Below are 13,316 nucleotides of genomic sequence, written 5' to 3' on the forward strand. Positions count from 1 at the left end.
ACACCCCTAAAGCAAATCACATATGCTGACAAAGGTAAACACAAGGTATTGGGACTTGGCAAAGTGGCTATTTCCAAGGACAGGCACATGGACAAAGTGATGCTTGTTGAATCCCTTGGATTTAACCTCATGTCAGTCTCAATGCTTTGTGATCTTGATATGATTGTTATCTTTGGAAGATATTGATGTGTTGTCATCATGGAATCTGACAGATCCAAAGTCTTCATAGGTGTTAGAAGAGGGGATTTGTACATTGTTGATTTCTCTACTGGTCCTCAACCAGCCACTTGCTTACTAGCAAAAACCTCAGAAGGGTGGTTGTGGCATCAAAGACTTGGTCATGCAGGCATGAGGAATTTGCACACGCTCGCGAAGAAGAAGCATGTCATCGGCATCGAATCGGTCAAATTCCTCAAGGACCACCTCTGCGGTGCTTGTGAGTGTGGGAAAATGACCAGATCCAAGCACCCCTCGAGGACTATCATGACCACTACTCGTCCATTTGAATTGCTTCACATGGATCTATTTGGACCTACTCATTATGCCACACTAACAAATGCAGCATCTTTATATGGCTTTGTCATAGTTGATGATTATTCCAGATACACATGGGTGCATATCATTTTATATAAAACTGAAGTGCGGGAAGTCTTCAAACGATTTTCCTCAAGGGCCTCGACGAACTTCGGCGTCAAGATCAAACACATCAGGAGTGATAATGGAACAGAGTTCAAAAACACTGGTCTTGATAATTATCTTGATGAACTTGGTATTACTCACGAATTGTCTGCTCCTTATACTCCTCAACGGAATGGTGTCGTCGAAAGGAAGAACTGGACTCTAGTTGAGATGGCAAGAACCATGCTTGAAGAATATCAAACTCCTCGTCGCTTTTGGCCTGAAGCAATTAACACTGCATGCCATATCATCAACAGGGTATATCTTCACAAATTCCTCAAGAAAACCTCATATGAACTCCTCACAGACAAGAAACCCAATGTGAGTTATTTCAAAGTCTTCGGTGCAAAATGTTGGATTAGAGATCCTCACCATAGCTCAAAGTTTGCACCTAAGGCACATGAGGGTTTTAGGCTCGGTTGTGGAAAGGACTCGCACACCTACAGAGTCTTGAACAACTATCACAACAAGGTTGTTGAGACTGTAGATGTGCGGTTCGATGAAACTAATGGCTTGCAAAGAGAGCAATTGCCTCCTGGTCTAGATAAGTTGTCTCCTGAGGAAGCAATAAAGCTGAAAGCTATTGAAGACATTGTTCCCACCGAGGAAATTGATGAAGAAATCATTCCCAGCACTGATGAAAATCAAGAAGATGCTCCTGAGGAAATTGCTCCAGAACCAATTCCTCAGCCTAGACGAAATCCACAACCAGCTCATCCGAGGATTGCAAATGAAGTGGAACTTGACAAAATCCTCAATGACATCAACGCGCCAGGTGCTCTCACTCGCTCAAAAGCTTCACACTTAGTTAACTTTTGTGGGCATTTCTCCTTTGTGTCTATCAGAGAACCTTCAAAAGTTGTTGAGGCCTTCATGGAACCGGAGTGGATCCAAGCCATGCAAGACGAACTTCTTCAATTCAAGCTGAATGACGTATGGGAGCTCGTCAAACGACCAGATCCTCGCAATCACAATATCATCGGCACCAAGTGGATTTTCCGAAACAAGCAAGATGAGGATGGTCAAGTGGTGAGGAATAAGGCACGACTTGTAGCCCAAGGCTACACACAGGTTGAAGGAATAGATTTCGATGAAACTTTTGCATCTGTTGCTAGACTTGAAGCTATTCGAATACTACTTGCTTATGCTAATCATCATAACATTATCTTATATCAAATGGATGTGAAAAGTGAATTCCTCAATGGTAAGCTTGAGGAAGAAGTATATGTTGCTCAGCCCCCAGGTTTTGAGGATCCAAAGAATGCAGACAAAGTCTTCAGACTGAAAAAAGGCGCTCTATGGTCTCAAGCAAGCCCCTCGGGCATGGTATGATACATTGAAGGAATTCATCATGAAGAAAGGATTCAAACCTGGTTCACTCGATCCAACTCTTTTCACTAAATCCTATGATAATGAACTATTTGTGTGCCAGATATATGTCGATGATATCATATTTGGTTGTACTGACAAACATTACAGTGATGAATTTGCTTACATGATGAGTGAAGAATATCAGATGTCTATGACGGGGGAGCTGAAATTCTTCTTAGGTCTTCAAATTCGGCAACAACGCAATGGAATCTTCATATCATAGGAGAAATACCTCAAGGATGTTCTCAGGAAATTCGACATGCATGAATGCAAAGGTGCCAAGACTCCAATGCCTACCAACGGCCACCTCTGCACTGACGAAATTGGTAAGGAATTCGATCAGCATGTATATCGCTCCATGATTGTCTCTTTACTATAGTTATGTGCATCTAAGCCAGATATAATGCTTAGTGTTTGCATGTGTGCATGTTTTCAAGCAAAACCGAAGGAATCACACCATAAGGCTGTGAAGCATATTCTTCAATACTTAGCTCACACACCAACACTAGGATTATGGTACGCCAAGGGTTCAAATCTTCATCTTGTGGGATATTCTGATTCTGACTATGCTGGTGACCGTGTGCATCGCAAGTCAACCTCTCGCACATGTCATTTCCTCGGAAGATCACTAGTCTGCTGGTCCTCAAAGAAGCAGAACTGCGTTTCACTCTCCACTGCCGAAGCTGAGTACATTGCTGCTGGTTCATGTTGTGCTCAGTTGCTATGGATGAAGCAAACCCTCAAGGACTATGGCATGAACCTGAAGAATGTGCCTCTCTACTATGACAATGAGGGTGCAATCAAGATTGCATACAACCCAGTACAACACTCGAACACCAAGCACATCCAGATTCAACATCATTTTCTTCGGGACCATGTCCTCAAGGGCAATATCCTCATCTTCCATGTGAAGACTGACGATCAACTGGCAGATATCTTCACTAAACCCTTGGATGAGAAAAGGTTTTGCAAGTTGCGGTGTGAGCTAAATATCTTAGAATCTTCAAATGTTTTGTAAAAACATGCACACAACCTAACACTTATGCAAACTTGATGACTTAGATGTGCAACACACGATGAATCGATTTTCTTCAACCAATGAAGAATATCACTCTTAGTGTGAGGAAATCAACGAAGAAATTGTTTCTCAGGGCCCTACGGCAATTGTACGCGCCGTCTGAAATCAACATTCTTATATGGTGGGTCACGCCACCACCCAACTTGAAATTCCTCAAGTTGAATTTCTTCAAAGCCGAATTTCTTCAAAAGGTTGATTTTCTTCAAAACAGTTGTTCTTCAAACTTGTTTTTCTTCAGAACAGAAATTTATCATCATGACACTTTGTCACAAATTCCTCAAGTTAATCAAAATCTTCAAAACACTTGATGATTTTCGTTTACCCACATAGACTGTGATTTCAAAGTCCTCAACAACAATCACTTATAGCTATTTCTTCAATTTGATATTTCATCTAAGTGAAAGTGATCGGACCCTACTTTCCATCTATGCTACTCTCACCCAGTCTATTCAATTCTTCATATGCATTCTACTTGAAACTTTGGTCATAATCCTCACTGCATCCTTGTCAACTGATGATTTTGTAACAAAATCCTCAAATCTTCCAAAATATTTTTTTGTTGTTACACAGTAACTGAACCCCACTTTCCCTGTTCGGATAACCACGATTTCCACCGCTTAGGTTGTGGGCTACACGTGTCTTGCGGAGACGTAGAGACACGGGCTATTTGGTCCGATACTTTCGCGCCAACAGTTACCACCTGGCTATAAATATGTCCCCATCTCCCTTCGGTAAAATCTTCTTCGTCCCATTGCCCTCCTGCTACAGCAAAGCTCAAAAGCCCTAGCACCACCGCTAGAAGTCTCCACGCCGGCGACGGAAAGCTTGACTGCCTCAACCTCTCCGTTACCGAAACCACGCCGGAACCAGACCATCTTCGTCCGCCGCCGCTGTAGCTGTCCTCTGTTGCCGAGTTAGGGCGCAGTGGACTCGCACCAAAGAGCATCTACTGCTACTTCCTTCTCTGTTCTTCGTGTGCGCTATCTAGGGTAAATAAAAACCCTATTTTTACAGCTCTTTCGATCATATATTTTACCTGAGATGTGTGAAATTTGTTTTTCCTCAAGTATCCATCAGCCTATTTTTCCTCAAACACTTCTTATTCCTCAACTATTGATGAATTTCACTAAGCATCTAAAATCTTCACGAGATTCCTCAATTGTGCAAATTTTCGAATCTATACAACTCTGGAACCCAAGAACAGTGTGCTTAGACGAATTCCTCATTCACTAGTCAAATTCCTAAACTTTAAAAAAATTCATTTCATCAAATTTGAGAACGCATATGACCTCTCCAAATTCCTCGCAACTATACTCTGTTCACAGGTACAAACATGTCAGCTGATGAATCTCTAGGTTCTCATCAACTTAACTCATTTGCAGCGTTTCTTGAAGAAAATCTGCAAGTTTCATCAGAATCCTCAAGAGTTCAATTTCCTCAGGAAAAGCTTCAGCTGAAGAAAATGGAAGATGAAAGGAAGCAAAAGGGTGGCAAGAAGCTCGAGCAGAACACTGCCATTGACATCCCTAAGGATATATACTTGGAATACTGCACGCCTGATGAGCAAGAGACTATGCCCAAGAGGAAGATAAGGCTTCAAAAGATAGAACGCCGGTCGGGCAAGGAGTGGAAAGAATACAGATTCGTCACTCCCAAGTACGCAAAGAAATTTGCTCTGAATCCTCCTGGCAAACGACCTCCTCTTGGGGATTATCAGGATGCACACCCCTCAAGCCTTAAGACAATTGATGACTATCCTGAAGAAAAGTCAAAACATTTGTCAAAGCTTCAGAAGCAAGCAGAAGCCGCCATGAGGAAATTCAATGAAGAATCTGTTGCTGCTGCAACTTCCGCCACCTCCTCTGCAGCTGAAACTTCTAGTACGACCATTCCTCAAAAGAAGTCTGTGCCACCGAAACCAAAGGCTTCAAAGCCTTAGGAGAAAATGCCTCAGAAAGCTGCACCAACATCAGCACCAAAACCCTCAGCACCACCAAAGGCTTCAAAGCCTGAACAGAAGCAGATTGTGAAGCAACTGCCTATTGTCTCCAGCTCCTCTGTTCTGTCTGCAACAAGCTCCGAGAAAAAGTCTTCACCTACTCCAATGAAGACTAAGGTGACTGCTGGGAGAGGAACCAGACCAAGCCCTAGAAAAATTATCAAAGTCCCTTCTGCATCAGAAGGTAGTGATGAATATGATGATGAGACTCTGCAAGCCATCATCAAGCTTCAGGCAGCGCCATTCCTCTGGCCATGGACCCAAAAGTCCTCTTGGATTACATCAACATATGGTATGAGGATCCAAACACTCCCATTTATGATTTGAAGCTTCCCCTAGGCATCAGCCACATGGTGGCCACATTCATCAACGAGGCCAAGTGGAAGGAGAAGCAAGGCAAACAAGCTAAGATTGTGAAGCTCAAAAAGGAGAAATTCCTCACACAGAATCTCCTCAACGTGATGCCTGATGCACTTGTGTCCACTTAGGAAGAATTGAAGACTTTGATTGACAAGTACACTAAGCTCTCTGATCGTCAAAGTCTCAAGAACGATTTCATCAAATTTGCTACTGATGCAGTTGATGATTACAACAAGAAGGCTGCCCCTCCAGCAACAACACCACAACCTCAAATTGAGGAACCAGCTGATGAAACTGCTCAAGCTGAGGAAATCCCTCAAGAAAGTCGTGTTGATGAACCGTCTATTGAGGAAATAACCAAGGAAACTCCAGGTGATGACTCTGCTCCAGCTGATGAAACTGCTACAACTGATGCACCTAAGCCAGCTGATGACTCTGTTCTAGCTGAAGAAATTGCTTCAGCTGAGGAAACTGCCAGGACGGATCTGTCTCCGCCTCCTGAAGAGAAAACGTCTTCACCAAAAGCTTCAAAGGTGAAGAAAATGACTCCGTCTGCATCAGACGTGAAGAAGACCAGAGCTGCTGAAAAGGAAGCCAAGAAGAGAAAAGCTTCCTCAGCAGAAGAATCAACTGAGGCCAAGCGCCTCAAATCACTTGATAAAAATGCACCTCTGGATCATGTGCCTCTCAACGTTGCTCCATGTTATGAGATGAATATCTTCGAAAATGAAGACAAGGAGCACTTGACTGATGAGGAAATGAAGAATGTTGCGTCTGAGGAACACACTGATGAGGAAATTCGGATTGATTATAGTCCTCAAACCTTCATTCCTCGTGAAGAAACTACTCAAGGATCAGCTGAACCAGCTGATGAATCTGGCTCCTCCACCAAGCAAACTCCTCAAGATGAGGAAAAACAAAGCGAAAACCCTCAGCCTGACGGAATTCAAAATCCTGAGCAAAATCCTCAACCTGAAGCTAGGATGAAGAAATTTCTCCTCCTGAACAAAATCCTCAACCTGAGGCTCAGGATGAAGCAATTCCTCCTCCTGAGGAAAATCCTCAACCACATGCTCCCGTTGATGACATTCCTCAACCAGAGCAAGCTCCTCAGCCTGAACCACAAGCAGATGAAATTCCTCATCCTGAGGAACATGCTGAGGAAAATGCACCAAATCCAGAGAATGCTCTTGTCGTCATCAATCTATAAGCTGCGATGATTGTCTCTCCTCAAGGCAAGAAGCAAAACCTTCAGCCGATGCAGCGTCAGTCGTTCTCCAAGAAGCCAAAGTTTCAAAAGGAATCCTTCTTTGAATAACGCATGTACTTCATCGGAGAAAATCCCTATGACAAGCCTCGGATCAGGCATCTGTAGTTTTGGACCAGGACACAGCTCAACTACTATGCATCTGTGTTGTGTGGAAGAAACAAGATTTTCCAGCACAGGCATATTCCTCATATTGAGCTTGAAGAAATTCCATGCTTTGCTCCAGTCCTCAACGTTCTTCATGAAGCAGGACTGCTCCCCATGGGCTCTGATATTTGCGATTGGAACAGTGACATTGTTCTTCAATTCTATGCAACTCTGCACATCTCTGGAGATCCAACAAACATCAACACTTGGGTGCTGGATTGGATGACGCAGCACACACACTTCAAGGCTCCTGCCAATGAGCTGTTGCGAGAACTTCCTGTGTCAATTCCCTCAGAGCAGGCAGTAAAGTTGTATAACGAACGGGAGTTGCCAAACAAGCTGATGGAAGTCCTCATGAAGCCTTTGGCCAAGGGGCAACCACCAAGAAAAACCTTCCTGGTCCATGAGCTGAAGTATGAACCCAAGACGGTTTACGGAATCCTCTACAGTGTTCTTGCGCCTATCAAGGGACACGATGATGAAGAAGACGTCGTAGGCATCATGAAGAATATCCTCTTCAACATCATCCATGACATTCCTATCAACATCCATGATTTCTTCTTGAGGACTCTGGCGGAAAATGCTATGTCCCCTTTTTACCTGAAGATTTACGCTCCACGGATCATCAGATTCATCAGACGCAGGTCAGGCATCAACTATCACGCTGATTTCAACAATCATCAAGGTTATATGCCTCCCCTAAGGGTCAGCAAGAAGACTTTCGAGCCTATTGAAGGAAAAGGAAAGTCTGTTATTGATGAAGGCAGTCGGCCCCTTGATGGCCAGTTCCAAGAGCCAGATGCATATTCCTCATGGGATGACACTGAAACCCATCCTCCAAGTCCTGTTGCTCCAAGAGTGATGAATACCAGAGAGCTTCTTCTAAGTCTTCACCAAAAGGTTGATCGGAATCACAAGTGGGTCAAACGCCAGTCGGCGCCATTGTAAAAACCCTCAATGAAACGCAGAATGTTGTGAAGCTTAACCATCATTATCTTCATGAGGTTTTTTATCGCACCTCGGCCACATTGGCTCATCTGAAGACTCCAGCAGAACTTGAAGAATTGGAGTTTGCACAGGACTTCGACTGGTCGTGGCCACCAAAGAAGAAATTCAGGCCAATTCCAGTTCCAGACCTTGAGGACAGTTTATTTTCTTCATTCCACACTGCTGAGTCAGATGAAGACCAACAAGATACTTCCACTGGTCCAAGGAGGAAGTTTGCTCCCAAGAATCCTCACGCATCTTCCTCAACTGCCAAGAAGTGAAAGTCTTCACTAGGCGTTAGTCCTCAGTTTGTCCCTTTTTGTCACTTGATGACAAAGGGGGAGAAATCTGAGAGTTAGTCTTCACGCGGGATATATTTTGGGGGCTTATAAACTTTATTTAACTTACAAACTCTTGGCTCTTCTGAAGTGTTTTATGTAATGAGTTGTAACTTAAGCCCGATGGTACTTTGACGCTTTTGAACGTTTTTCTTCGCATGCTTAGTCCTCAAAATATTAATGCACGCATGCTGGAATTTGTCAGATACCATTTGTCATCATGCATCCTCAATTTCTTCATACTATATGTCGTATGTATGCATGATTTACAAGACTCAGGGGGAGATCTCCATGATATAAATCATCAATGTGCATTTGCTGTGAAAAGCAAAATCCTCAAGATATGCACATCTTTAGGGGGAGTCTCTCTGAATCTTGATTTCAAATTCCTCAAATGCGTATTTACACTTCATATGTTTATCCCCGTTGAAGACTTAACCTAATTGTCATCAACCACCAAAAAGGGGGAGATTGTAAGTGCATCTAGTGCCCCTTAGTGATTTTGGTGGTTTGAAGACTTATAGGTTAAGTATCTAATGTGTTCATGAGTGTACACAATATCTATAAGTCGCTAAGGAGTTTGAAATATTCGATGAATATCGAACCCTAAAATGTATATCTTCAGTTGAAGAAATTGGTCTGAAGCTGAAGAATTGAATCGCGAAGAAATTGTGATGAAATTGATATTCCTCGTGAAGAAATTGAAGATGAGGAATTCGGTGTGTCCTGAAGAAAAACAAGCAGAAGATTTTGAAGCATGAAGATTTATTCTATTTGTTTTATTTTCTTCACTTTTGAGTCATAGGAACACCGTACTGTTAAAGGGTGTCAAAGTAACACGTCGGAATGAATTTCCTCATGATGCTCAACCCAAGCCTAATCCTACCAAAAGCCTCAAGTGAGGAATATGAGAGACATGAGGACTCTCACAGTTGAGGGTCCCGACCATTACCGCAAGTCGCGCCACATCATTGATCTTATCCACACCAACGGTCATATTATTTAAGGGCATTATTGTCAAATCATGTTGGGATGCTCCCAGGCTATAAATAGCCGCCCCCACAACCATTAGCTGGTTGGTTGCGCCATTGGAAACTGCCACTTGTCATAAGAGTAACCCAAATTCCTCAGAGTCTTCGAGAGTAATTCATCAGTGACGAAATACCCCAAACACCAAACCACAAACCGAAAACCAAGTGATTGAGCATCACTGAAGAAATTGTTCCTGTGTGGGACTGAAGCCTTTTACCTTTGAGGACTGTGCATCCTCCAGACGGTTAGGCGTCATGGTCTAGAGCAATCCAGCAGTCAATTGTGGATCGCCATGTGACCAAGTTTTTGAGGGTTTGGAAGTCTACCCTGAAGAATTACCACGAATGTTGGGCGAGGATTGTGTGTTCTTAGCCCAAGGAGAATACGGTAGGGATTGTGTGTCCCGGGACTGTGTGTCTTTTGGTTTCAATACCAAGCCGCTCCAAACCAGATGTACAACTGTCACAACAGTTGGAACTGGGTCATCAACCACTGTCTTCACTATGAAACGAGTTCTATTTCTTCAACTCTTTACATTCCTCAGATTGTGTGTTGATGATTTTCACTGTCACTGTTTGAAGAATTTGCTGAAGACTTTCTCTGAAATTCCTCAACCCCAAATTCCTCACGCGAATTAATCCTCATCTGTGTTCTCCGTGCCTGCATACTGTGCAAACTATTTTTCATATTCTTCATCCTGAAATACTGCTGTAGTGATACTTTGCACCCCTGATCCTTTGTTGTTTCCACTCCAAGTTAGTCATCAGTGAGGAATTTCCTCAAAAGGAATTTCCTCGGTGATGAAATTCTAAAAATCTCCTATTCACCCCCCTCTAGTCGATATAACGCACTTTCAAAGTTGTTTGACTATAGTGGTAAACTCTGTTACCTTCACATCCATGTCATGAAACTTTGTTTCCACGACACTCTCTAGGCTTTTCTGATTTTGTAGTATCTCCGAGATGTTCTTCCCATACCTTGGACATATCTGACTAGAAATGCCATTTGCTCAGCTTGAGTTCTGATCTGTGGAACTCATGGTGGCTCATTTCTAGCAGCCTCTGCTTCTCCTGCCTCAGCTGCCATTCTAGCTGCAGTTGAGCTGGGATCATTGTCATCCATCACCACTTCATTATCTTCAAATTTTGGCTGAAGAGGTAAATGGGGACGATCAAGGAGATATGCATGTTTGCCTAGCTTGTCATTGATAAGCATCTGAATGTACGTGCCAGATCCACAAGATCTTTTCTGATCAGCAGTAGTCCTCCTGATAGTCTCTACTATCATGTCCATCACTCTAAATCTAGTGTGGGAGTCCAAATGGTGCAGCTGATTGATAGAGTGTCCTCTAATCATCCTATCATCGCCTGCTTTAGGCATCAAGGTGTGTCTCGGAATGGTGTTAGTTGTGGGTATCCCTGCTTGCAAGAAGTACACTGAGCCCATCTTGTGAGTTTCCAAAAACTTGTGAGGAATTGGCTTGTACATGTTCGCCATGGAGTTGTCGCTCATCTTTGGCTCAGAGTACACATCAACATCACTCTTTCTGCTTAGGTGGCACCAATGATAGTGCCCCACAAATCAATCCTTGACTCGTACTTGTGACCATCAGTCATATGGACAATAAAACTATCTCCATAGAAATGAGTAGTTGAGTAAAATTGCATGATCAGTTCATCATTCCATGGGGTCATCTCTTTCCAACAAAATCGTCAATGTCTACAGACTTGAAATTGCCTTGGACATGGGGAAAGAAATTTTCATTGCCTTTGATGTAAGCCCAGTCAACATATCTTATGTCACTAATAGCTGGACTTTTTTCATACAAGACAGTCTCATAAAAGTCTTGTTGTTCCTTGGTGTGAAACCTTGGATCAACAGTAGTTCTTCTGCTTATGGCATATGGATCTCCAGCTCTCCATTTCCTCAAACATGCATCTTTCCTCTTCTTCATATCTTCGGCTACTGGATGAGTAGCATTGTGAAGTGGGAGATTTGGTTGGAGCTTTCTGAGAATTGGTGCATTCTCTTCTTCTTCCTCTACGGCAAAGGCACTCGAAGTAGGGCCTTTCTCCTTGGTAGCTGCAGGAATATCCTTTGTAGTCTTCCTATGAGCTACAACCTTTTTACCTTAGACGGAGGCTTAGGAGCAGATTTCCTGGGCATGGCATCAGTCATGAGCTTCTTCTTACGAGGAGCTGGGATCTCATCTTCTCCAGCAGCATCTTCTGGTTCCTCGTACATGGAAGTTTTTCTCCCAATAACATGAATTACCGTCTTCCTGGCTCTCTTCACACCAGCCTTCTTAGCAGGTTTATCAGTGGAAAGTGCCATACTCTGCCTTGCAGACTCAGGACCTCTAAGATCAGCAGGTCTTGCGTACTCTTTTCTCACACTCTTTTAGGAGCCTTTGGAGGAGCTGAAGTTTCCTCTGGCACAAAATCTGAGTCCTCTTCATCCGAAATAAACTTCTATCTCTGCCTGGTGGTTGCCTTGGGAAAGCCATGGGAGCTGTAAGATCCAGGGTCAGAGTCTGTCTTCTCAGCTTCTCAGGACTTGTGCCTGAGTCCATCTCAACACTATTTTCTCTGAAATCATTTTGGCTATCCTCAGATCCTCACATCTTGGCAGACAAGCAACAACTCAACAGAAAATCAGCAAACATCATTCATGTGAAATAGATATAGAAGAGCAGAAGGGTTGAGCATCACAAAACACATAAATATTTTTATAAATTAGAATTCACAAACTTAGGGTATGATCTTCTACAAAAGGGAAACCGGTAGCACTAATTTGGTCATTTTGGAGTCACCGAGAAAATCTACTCAAATAACACAGACTTGGCAGTCTTTTTGGGTGTCGATGGAAAGAGTTGCTCGCTCTCATAGAGTTTCGTCTCAGGAACTCTAAAACTGAAATCGGTGGAACTTGTTTTACCAACTTGGTCTCACCGAGATGCATGTTTCGACAGATCAGATCCTAAATTCCATCGTTCTCTATGCTACGAGATTCTCTGGTGGAAGGATGGGTTTGCACATGGTGGCTTGTAGAGAAAAATTCCTAATGCGCGTGAGTTGGATTAAAGGAGCGTAAGAGGAGATCGGAACCGTACCTTAGCTCGGTGGCGATCCGACTACGGTGGCGACTGATACGTCCATTTTACAGCATGCTTTCATGTTGATATTTATCGCTTTATGGACTGTTATTATACTTTGTGGTACCATACTTATGCCTTTTCTCTCTTATTTTGCAAGGTTTGTTTGAATAGGGAGAATACCGTCAGTTGGAATTCTGGACTGGAAAAGGAGCAAGTCTGAGTCCTCAATTCTGCGCAACTCCAAATGCCCTGAAAATCAACGTGGACTTTTTTGGGAATATATAAAAAATATTGGGAGAAAGAAGTGCCAGAGGGGAGCTGCCATGGGCCCACAAGCCTGGTGGCCGCAGCCTACCCCCCTGGCCGCGGCGTCAGGGCTTGTGGGCACCCTGGTGGCCCACTGGCCCCCCTCTTCTGCTATATGAAGGGTTTCGTCCGGAAAAAAAATCAGGGTGGAGCTTTTTCGTGGATTCTCCGCCGCCACGAGGCGGAACTTGAGCAGAACCAATCTAGAGCTCCGGCACGATGATCCTGCGGGGAAACTTCCCTCCCGGAGGGGGAAATCGTCGCCATCGTCATCACCAACACTCCTCTCGTCGGAGGGGAGTCATCTCCATCAACATCTTCATCAGCACCATCTCCTCTCCAAACCCTAGTTCATCTCTTGTATCCAATCTCCGTCTCGCGACTCCGATTGGTACTTGTAAGGTTGCTAGTAGTGTTGATTACTCTTTGTAGTTGATGCTAGTTGGATTACTTGGTGGAAGAGTTTATGTTCAGATCCTTGATGCTACTCATTACACCTCTGATCATGATTATGATTATGCTTTGTGAGTAGTTACTTTTGTTCCTGAGGACATGGAATAAGTCTTGCTATTAATAGTCATGTGATTTTAGTATTCGTTCGGTATTTTGATATGTTGTATGTTGTCTTTTCCTCTAGTGGTGTTATGTGAACATCG

The sequence above is a fragment of the Hordeum vulgare genome, chromosome 6H (assembly GCF_904849725.1).
Source record: "Hordeum vulgare subsp. vulgare chromosome 6H, MorexV3_pseudomolecules_assembly, whole genome shotgun sequence".
In the NCBI taxonomy this organism is placed as follows: domain Eukaryota; kingdom Viridiplantae; phylum Streptophyta; class Magnoliopsida; order Poales; family Poaceae; genus Hordeum; species Hordeum vulgare.